This window comes from Schistocerca serialis, chromosome 8 (assembly GCF_023864345.2).
Source record: "Schistocerca serialis cubense isolate TAMUIC-IGC-003099 chromosome 8, iqSchSeri2.2, whole genome shotgun sequence".
Classification (NCBI taxonomy): domain Eukaryota; kingdom Metazoa; phylum Arthropoda; class Insecta; order Orthoptera; family Acrididae; genus Schistocerca; species Schistocerca serialis.
In genome coordinates, this window is record NC_064645.1 from 282013201 (window position 1) to 282020479 (window position 7279).

General features: G+C 43.6%; 1 non-coding gene across 1 annotated transcript; it reads right to left on the reverse strand.

The window, feature by feature from the left end:
• Positions 1–5591: 5591 nt before the first annotated feature.
• On the reverse strand, positions 5592–5663 carry Trnat-agu (transfer RNA threonine (anticodon AGU)). The gene has a single exon. It is a non-coding gene; the product is annotated as a tRNA-Thr (tRNA).
• Between the last annotated feature and the right edge of the window lie 1616 nt (positions 5664–7279).

The window sequence follows — 7279 nt, forward strand, 5'->3', positions numbered from 1 at the left end:
TACGCGCCACGGAGTAGTTGCACCAAACGACAGGTGTGTCAGAACATGAAGACAAATAATACTCCCCGTAACGTCGCACCGAATTCGTTCGTGCCTGCATATAGGCAACCCAGTGAACAAGTGCAAAACGGGTTGTCGTCGTGTCTTCTCAGACAATTTGACTCAATGAATTTCGCGTATGTATTGACGCTTCTTTCATACTTTTGCTTCTGACTACGACATTAATTAAAATAACCATACGTTAACGTCCTGAACTCTGAAAAAAATTGGCAATGAAAAGATTAAACAACATCTCCATCTAGCTAATGGCTCCACAACCTGCTATCCTGATAAGAGGCGTCTGCCCAACGAGAACGTGCTCAATCACTAAACTGCAACACTCGTCCAGAACAACAGACAGTTACTCGGACAAATTTTACGCTTGTGGGCAGGGACACACTTTTGAGTTCATGTAGATTTCTATACTTGCAGAATAGCTTACTAGGGTCTCTCATTCCTGATTTTATACACGCATCAGAAGACATAACCTCCACTCCACAGGCCCCAAGACTTGATTCTTATTGCCCTGAGAACTGGTAACTGACCTCTCGATTTTGCTCCAAGCAGCGCCACTAAATTTGTCTTAACATTCAGCTCTTCCAGGCAGTCAGCCTCCGAAACAGAATTCGGACATTTCTATTTGCTGCTTCCGCTAAAAGCACTCTTCAGCAAATAGCTGATTTTTGCTAGAGTTATTCAAAACTATATTTCCAAAAGGTGCTGGAAAACACCTGTCGTTACAAGAAAATCTCCTTATTAAGCTTCTGACAGCAATTCATTTTGAAGGATAATGAAAACAACGACCCATCATTTCATTGCTCAAGTCACATCAATACCCAAAAAGGGAAGTAGGAGTAATCCGCTGAATTAAAGGCCTATATCAATAACGTCGATTTACAGTAGGGTTTTGGAACATATACTGTATTCGAACATTATGAAGTACCTCGAAGAAAACGATTTATTGACACATAGTCAGCAGGGATTCAGAAAATATCGTTCTTGTGAAACACACCTAGCTCTTTATACTCATGAAGTAATCGACAGGGGATGTCAAATTGATTCCATTATTTTAGATTTCCAGAAGGCTTTCGACCTACGGAGTATCGCCTCAGTTGTGCGACTGGATTCGTAATTTTCTGTCAGAAAGGTCACAGTTCGTAGTAACAGATGGAAAGTCATCAAATAAAACAGAAGTAATATCCGGCGTTCCCCAAGGAAGTGTTATAGGCTCTCAATTGTTCTTGATCTATTTTAACGACATAGGAGACAATCTGAGTAGCCGTCTTAGATTGTTTGCAGATGCTGCTGTCATTTACCGTCTTGCAAAGTTATCCGATGATCCAAACGACTTGCAAAATGATTCAGATAAGATATCTGTATGGCAGTTGACCCGGAATAAGGAAAAGTGTGAAGTTATTCACATGAGTACTAGAAGAATTCAGCTAAATTTCGATTACGCGGTAAGTCACACGAATCTGAAGGCTGTAAATTCAACTAAATACTTAGGAATTACAATTACAAATAACCTAAATTGGAACGATCACATACATAATATTGTGGGTAGAGGAAACCAAAGACTGCGATTCATTGGCAGAACACTTAGAAGCTACAACAGCTCTACTAAAGAGATTGCTTACACCACGCTTATCCGTCCTATTCTGAAGTATTGCTGTGCGTTGTGGGATCGGCATCGGATGGGACTGACGGATGACATCGAAAAAGTACAAAGAAGAGCAGCTCATTTTGTATTATCGCTAAATACGGGAGATAGTGTCACAGACATGATACGTGAATTGGAGTGGCAATCATTAAAACAAGACTTTTTCGTTGCGACGGGATCTTCTCATGAAATTTCAATCACCAGTTTTCTCCTCTGATTGCGAAAACATTCTGTTGGCACCCACCTGCATAGGGAGAAATGATCATCACCATAAAATAAGAGAAATCAGGGCTCGCACAGAAAAATTTAAGTGCTCGTTTTTCCCGCGTGCCGTTCGAGAGTGGAACGGTAGAGAGAGCTTGAAGGTGGTTCATTGAACCCTCTGCCAGGCACTTTATTGTGAATAGCAGAGTAATAACGTAGATGTAGATGTAGACTTGAGAAATACCCTCCATTCCGTGGACACCCGGAAACTAGCACTGGCGTCCATAGTTGCCAAGGAGGGAACGCATAGATGTGGTCGTGAATGAAAGACTGCAGCAGAGGGAGATACTCCCACAGATGCAGTAATCGAATAACTAAAGATAGTGGTCAACCATCAACTGAATGTATTGAGGGAGGTGACGTGAACAGCTCACCGGCTGGCGCGTTCTCGACGACCTCTGCGCGGCAGCAGTCTTCGGGGAAGGCTGGCGCGTTGTCGTTGACGTCGGTGAGCTGCAGGTGGACGTCCGTGTAGCCGACGAGTCCAGTGCCGTCCTCGTCCTGAGCGAACGCCGTCAGCCGCCACAGAGATCGCCCCGCAGGAGGATCACGGTCCAGGGGCTGCAAAATAAACTGGCTCCGAGACAGTTCTGAGAGTCAACAAAGGACTAGGCCTACTGTCAGTTTGGTTATCTGCATATCATAGTTGCTATCTCTCCCTATGATATCTACCACGGGAGTTTTACAGTTATAGTACACTTTCTCAGTGAAAACAGGACAACTTGCTGACCATTACTGTACAGGGTGGAGCAAAGAAAAGTGGCCCGGAGAACAGAGTTCGAAGGTACAAAGAAACACAGCAGGGGAAAGGAAATACAGTACTAAGATGACTATAGCAGATGTTGAAAGTGACCACCATTCGTCTCTCGGCACTTTTAGCTCCTGTTCAGCAAAGTACTGAAGGTAGATCTAAGCTGGACTGCTGGAATTGCTGCAATCTCATCCGAAGTGTTCTGCTGCAGTTCTTGAAGACTATGGGGGTTGCGAAACGTCTTAGACTAGCGGGCTCTCCACACAAAGTAATCGCACACTGACAGATCAGTTGACCTGGGTGGCCAGCCAGGGCCGCGACTAGTCTGTCCTCTGCTAACGACTCTGTCAGGTGTGAAGATTGTGTACATTTGCTCCGAGGATATTTGCTCCATCGTGTTGGACGTAACTGAAGGTTCTTTCCATCTCCGTTAATGCTGCCTCAAATACTAGGGGCGTTTGAAAAGTCCGTGCAAAGCCAGAGAGATGGCACCACCGGCACGTATCTAGGTCATGTTTAGTTAGTAGCATCTTTGGATAGAATGCACACCAAGTTTCAGCCACATTGGTCTATTTCTTTGTGTTCGACATTCGTGTGAATCAAGGAAGTGGAGTGATTGTCAAAAAATGGACGAAAAAGAATTTCTTGTGGTGATTAAACATTACTTTATGAAAGGCAAATCGCCTCAGGTGACTAAAGAGAAGCTTGAGAAACATTACGGTGACCCTGCACCTTCGATTAGAACAGTTTATAAGTGGTTTCAAAATTTTCGGAGTGGCTATATGAGCACAAGTGATGCTGAACATTCTGGACGCCCTATGGAAGTTTAGCCCGCATCTCGTGGTCGTGCGGTAGCGTTCTCGCTTCCCACGCCCGGGTTCCCGGGTTCGATTCCCGGCGGGGTCAGGGATTTTCTCTGCCTCGTGATGGCTGGGTGTTGTGTGCTGTCCTTAGGTTAGTTAGGTTTAAGTAGTTCTAAGTTCTAGGGGACTGATGACCATAGATGTTAAGTCCCATAGTGCTAAGAGCCATTTGAACCATTTGAACCCTATGGAAGTTACGACTCAACAAATCATTGATAAAATCCATGATATGGTGACGGATGACAGAAGAGTTAAGGTTTTTGAGATTGCTAGAGCTGTGGGCATCTCGAATGAAAGGTTACATAATATTTTGCATAAACATTTGGACATGAGAAAGCTATCAGCAAGACGGGTTCGGCGATTGCTCACGCTTGACCAAAAACAGAATCGTGTGAAGTGTTGCAAGGATGGTTTGCAGCTGTTCAGGAAGAATCCGCAGGACTTTAAGCGTCGTTTCGTCACTATGGGTGCAACATGGATACATTATTATACTCGTGAGACCAAATAACAATCTAAACAACGGGTTACCAAGGGAGAATTCGCACCAAAAAAGGCGAAGACCATTCCTTCGGCCGGAAAGTTTATGGCGACTGTCTTTTGGGATTTGCAAGTGATAATCCTCATCGACTATCTGGAAAAGGGTAAAACTATTGCAGGAAAATATTATTCATCGTTATTGGACCGTCTGAAAACCGAGCGGCTAGGAAAACGCCGGCGATTGTACAGCAGAAAGTCCTTTTCCATCACTACAATGGACCAGCACACATACCTCAGCAGTTGTGGACGCAAAATTAATGGAAATAGGATTACAACTCGTTTCACATCCCCCCCTATTCTCCAGACTTGGCTCCCACGGACTACTATTTGTTCCCCAATTTGAGGAAATGGCTGCTGGGACACCGATTTTATTCAAATGAGGAGGTGATTGCAGCAACTAATAGCTATTTTGCAGACTTGGACAATTCCTATTATTCAGAAGTGATCAACAAATTAGAACAGCGTCGGACGAAGTGTGTAAGTCTAAAAGGAGACTATGTCGAAAAATAAAAAAGATTTACCCCACACACGTAAGTAATTTTTATTTTTGCACGGACTTTTCAAACGCCTCTCGTAGTTTCAAAATAATAGCAATGTAACCACCCAAAGTCAGCATCTGATGAAAGAAGATGGGACCAATAATGTGGCGTGCAGATACTCCATATCAAATCTCAACTTTCTGAAAATGTGTTTCGTGGAAGTTATGCGGATTCTCTGCTGTCAACAACCAATGATTCTGCAAGTTGACATAACCACTCAGGTGAAACCAGGCTTCATCCGACATAAAGAACTGATCCATGTCCGAGCCATTCATTGTTACCTCAGTGAACATCCACTCACTAAACTGGAGGCGCTGAGCAGCATTTGCTGGTTTTAGTGCATGAACAACAGGCACACGTAGGGGTGCATGTGCAGGTCCAGGTGGAGTATTCGTCTGCATGGTCGACGTGATATGCGTTGGGGTTGACTTGGTGTAAATCTGATGCATTTTCTGGTGAACTGCAGCGAAATTTTCTGGTATGCGGGCACTTTTCGGAATGTTTTTTGACTCGTTCAAAATAGATCTTGTCTGCAGCCGTTTTTGGACTAAGTGTTGCGTGACTCTTTGATGGCACTTTGACACTATTAAAATTCTCAGTGAACAACTGACCACACCGTTTCCACGACTTTGTTGTCACGAACCGCTGCTCCACTGTGAGTATCATCGTCCCATTTGCACTGCTCCTCTCGCACTGACACAGCCCGCACTATGCTCTGAACCGGTGTGCATCATGTGGCGGGCGCACACGTGGTATGCGCATCACGGGGTGTGGTTATATGCATGCCTTCACGTACAATTGTATCCACTCCTCCGTGCCACTTTTATTTGACCCTCCCTGTATTTTAATTAAATGAAATCATATGGTTCTAGAGATCTCAGCAAGTCTCAAACATCTATGATGTATATATGCAGACTGAAGCAACGAATGAAAATTTGTACCAAGGCTGGGATTCGAACCCGGGTCTCCTGCTCACTAGGTAGATGAGCTAACCACTACGCCACCCTGGCACAGTGACTTTGCACAACTGTACGGACTACCCTAGCATGCCTCCTTCCTCAATCCATATTCGTATATTTGACTTAAGTTTCTATTTTTTTCTTACAGTGATTTCTGCTTGTAGTTGTGGTCTCCAGTCCGAAGGCTAGTTTGATACAGCTCGTGACGCAAGTCTTTGGTATGCAGCAGTATTCATTTCTTCATAACTACTGCAACCTACATCCACACTTGAACCTGCGTACTGTGGTCAATTTGTAGTCTCCCCCCCATCCCCCGCCCCCTCCCCCCCCCCCCTCCGGTCACTTCTCAGCAGTAGCATACTGTCGTTGTCTCGATGCCTCAGGATGTGTCCTATCAACAGATCCCTTCGCATAGCCGATTTGCGCCGTAAGTTCTTTTCTCTCCAGTTCGATTCGACACTTCCTCATAGTTATGTGATCTACCCATCGAATATTTAGCATTATTCTATAGCACCACATTTCAGAAACTTCTCTCCTTATCTGAAGTGATTATCGTCCATCTTTTGCAAGGTTACATTCCAGACAAATACTTTTAGAAAAGACTCACTAAAATAAAATTTGTATTCAATTAAAACATATTTATCTTTTTCAGTAAATCGGTTTTTCGTATTTCCAGTCTCCCAATTTTCTATATTCTTTAGGTTGACATAATAAATTTTTTCCTGCCCGCAAAAGAAAACTCGCACTTTCCTCACGCAATTCAATGCGTATCACCTGACTTTATTATACGATATTGCACAGTCTATGTTATTCCGAATTATGATGCAAAGTTCCTTTGGACAGGATAGTGTATAAGCGAGAATCAGGGTTGAAGTCCCGATCGGGCACAAATTTTCATTCTCGTCATTCCATTCTACAGCTGATGGCTGTCCATATTCGTAACTGCGAATTAGTGTATGATTTTATTACATTACACACCATTACACCTGTTTAACTTTTGTTGTTGTTACAACCTCTTTTTAAGGCACTATCCGTTGTGTTCAACTGAGCTTCCTTGGCTTTAGTTTTGTGTGGCAGAATTACATTGTCATCGACAATTGTCGAAGTTTTGTTATACCTTCTTGACCTTGAATTTCCTCTCCAGATTTCGCCTTGGTCATCTTCCCATCTTGCTCTGTGTACAGACTGTGTAATATTGGGCATAGGCTACAGCCTTCTTAATTGCCGCTTCCTTTTATGTTTGTTCAAATCTCTCTCTCTCTCCCTCTCTAAAACACACACATTATTCAGATGTGCTTCTGTAGAGAAAGGGCAGTTGTCAAACAGATATTATTTAAGTTTGTGTTTGAAGTGAGTTTTATTATTTCTTTCTTTCTGTGTGTGACTGAACAGGTAGCCAAAGTTTTTTATGGCTGAAAACATCAGTCGTTCTGTGCCACACACAGGCTGAGTGAAAGATAACGTAAATAATTTCTAGAATGAGAATTTCACTCTGCAGCGGAGTGTGCACTGACATGAAACTTCCTGGCAGATTAAAACTGTATGCCGGACCGAGACTCGAACTCGGGACCTTTGCCTTACTCGGTCCGGCACACATACAGAGCACTTGCCCGCGTAAGACAAAGGTCCCGAGTTCGAGTCTCGGTCCGGCACACAGTTTTAATCTG